Source organism: Lepidochelys kempii, chromosome 22 (genome assembly GCF_965140265.1).
Source record: "Lepidochelys kempii isolate rLepKem1 chromosome 22, rLepKem1.hap2, whole genome shotgun sequence".
In the NCBI taxonomy this organism is placed as follows: Eukaryota; Metazoa; Chordata; order Testudines; family Cheloniidae; genus Lepidochelys; species Lepidochelys kempii.
In genome coordinates this window covers 19,412,490-19,415,451 of record NC_133277.1, presented here as the reverse complement: position 1 = coordinate 19,415,451, position 2,962 = coordinate 19,412,490, and the positions used below count along the sequence as shown (strand labels likewise).

The 2,962-nt window shown below is 36.8% G+C and overlaps 1 protein-coding gene across 6 annotated transcripts in view; it reads left to right on the top strand.

The window, feature by feature from the left end:
* Nucleotides 1-95: 95 nt before the first annotated feature.
* Nucleotides 96-2,962, top strand: part of TREH (trehalase) — a 53,740-nt gene continuing 50,873 nt past the window's right edge. For all 6 annotated transcript variants that reach the window (XR_012155893.1, XM_073320589.1, XM_073320584.1 and 3 more), the window contains exon 1: nt 96-2,560. The gene's annotated coding sequence lies outside the window, so the exon portion shown is untranslated. The remainder of the gene's footprint in view (nt 2,561-2,962) is intronic.

Sequence of the window (2,962 nt, the reverse complement as noted above, 5' to 3'; positions counted from 1 at the left end):
GATTTGTCTTGGTGTCTGTTTCCTGTTGCTTTTGTCCTTCAGACAAGTTTTCTGCACTACTGTGCAGAAGTTTCATTCCTGTTTTCTTCCTCCATCCAAATTCTGCATACATGTTGTTGCTGTGAGTGTGCACGCTTCAGGCTGGCCTGAGAAATAAAGCAATGATCGCAGAAGGGAGCGTCAATCTTTCTGTATAGCAGAAGAATTCTACAAGCTCAGCAGCAGTATTACAGCTGAAGCAAATAGCAGAATAGTGACACCTGCAAGATAATTTCTTACCTGTTAGCAGGGCTGTCTTGTGTACAAACTAACTTCTATTGAAGGGGCTAGGCTGGATGGCAATAGCACTTACTGTGCAGGACACCTACCCCGAACGAATTGCCCATCGGAGATATGTGTAGATTTTTTTTATTTTATTTTTTTTTAATGGGTTTTAATAGTTTTAATAATGGTCTTGGACTACAAATTTTAACTAGCCTTCTGAAACCACTGGAAATGTGCTAGTGACACATTCAGTTACTACAGTGCCTGTTCAGTGAAAACCTGTGTTTCTGTTTAGCTTAAATCAGAGTAAAAAGTCTTGTCTCTGCACAGCTCTGTGTTTTTGTGCATATCGCAAAACCACTTTACAATTGACAGGATGCTTAGGAGAGGCATAGGGCTCGGACAGCATTGGCTGTTGCAAGTCAGGATTTTAGGGTATTGACAGCCATGTGAGGAGGAAATAAAGGACTCCACATAATACCAGTCCTCAGCAGGAGGGTACATTAGCTTGCAAAGCACCTGCCCACAGACCTGGCTAACCAGTACAATTTTTGCAAATACAAATTTGATTTGAACAATTGATTCATTGTTAATGAATTATCATGCCACCTTTGTTTTCAGGCTGGCCATACCATACTTACCACAGTTGAGTGTTTGCTGAAGCATTTATCAAATGGATATTCTCTACTGTGATTATACTAACTGAGTAATTAGAGGGAGGGTATATAATAAGCCCTAGCTCTTACATAGAGCTTTTATCAGTAGATTTCAAAATCCTTTACAAAGGAGATCAGAGGTGAAATAACTTGCCCAAGGTCACCCAGCAGGCTACTGGCTAATTGGGAATAGAAACCAGAGCTGTCCACTAGGCAACACTACCTCTTTAGCTGGAAATGTTCTGTGTGTGAAATAAGTCCATAAGTCTGACTAGTGTCTTCTGTAAAAAGAATAGTTCTTTCCATTATAATATGGAAGCTCTATAGATTGGTATTGCTGTGTCCACCTTGGTACAGAAGAGCAGTGTTTTGGGGCCATCTTTTCAAATAACACTTTGCCTTTACCACTCTTCTGTTTTGCTGTAATACTGTACCTATTTTTTGTTTTAAGCATCTTTCTAGCAATATAAATGTGACCACTGCCTTGCATAGCATTTGGTAAGAACTTTTTAATTGTGAATTGTGGGTGAAGCTACTGTAGATTAGTAATGTTGGGAACTGTTTGGTTAAAAGTAAAATAGCCAACAGGAGTGTCTTCTCAAAGAGCAGGACACCTCTCTTTAAGGGATATGAGCACCTGGTTTATCAAGGCCACAGAAGCTAGGCCAGGAATCTTTTATCACCCCTTTCTCCAGAAAGACACTTCAGTTTTAACCTTGCACAAAGAATGCTAGACATACTCTAGTTGAAAGGTGGTTTTTTATATATATATATATATATATATAGGCACTCTAAACTCTGTTTAATGTTAAGGAAATGCATAAAAGTGGGAATTATGTTGATTACTTCTACATGTTTCCACTATAGTGGCGAGAACCTTTCTAATTCCTTAAATGCCTAAGGTGGTATAAGTTCCTTTTGTGATGGTCATTTGCAAACACTTTGTATCTATACGCAAATATATGATGCAGTAACTTTCTTATAGTACTGTTACATAACATCTCACTATTCATGTACGAATATAAAATCAAGTGACCTTGTTATAACTGGTTACTACTACAAGAAGCTATTTGACTATAGAATGTTTATATTAATTGGGGAATTAATTAGGTATCTGGTAGTGCTTAAGAAACTTTCTTACCAACGTCTGAAAAAAGAACCACATCTTCAAGTATTTAGACTACGCTGCCTTTGACTCGGTTTAAGAATTACCAAAATTTAAAATGACTACTTAAAAGCAGAGCAAATTTTAAATAGAAATGTGTTTTGGAGTAATTTGAAATAAATTCAGGTATTAAACCTTGATGAATAAATATCTCCAAATGAACTAAATAGTTGACTGTAAATGGCACTGTTTTCCATCAGAGAGACCAGCAATATGACCAGGATATTGAAGATTTATAACTTTGTATGTATTAGCAGGTTGCATATTCATGAACTGAAGATGCTACTAGGACCATCCTATAAAGGTGTTGAGCCAGTAAAAGTAACAGCAGCTGATATTTGGATCCTGTCAAGCCCCTGAAAGAGAGACTAAAGAGAGACTCCACCTTCAGTGAGACTATGGAAGAAGAGTATAAATATTTCTGAATTCAGATACCAACTTACCACACTCCATCTCATCTCCAAACAAACAAAAGGTAAACATCAAGAAGAACCAACTTGTTATTCCAGCACTGCTTCTGCAATGCAATACCACCAAGACTTCAGCATCATTGGTGAGATGTTTGCAAAAGCACTCCCAGGGGATTAAACTGTTCTTGTAATAATTGTAATGGCATATTGAAATTGTATGTTTTAACTTAACTAATAACTTCAGTTAACACTAGATTGTTCAGACTGAAAGTAAGCTAATTGTGGAAAACAACTAATGGGACTTACTTTGAATTTAAGATTCCTAATGTTAATTAATTTGCTTGTCTAAGGAGTGGTCCTGAAAGTGGTGATGTGGGTTTATAAGAAACATTATTTCAGTTGAGTAACTTTTAAAAGGCTTCTTCTAAGTAATTGAATTAAGTACATATTTCAGTTTCATAGGACTT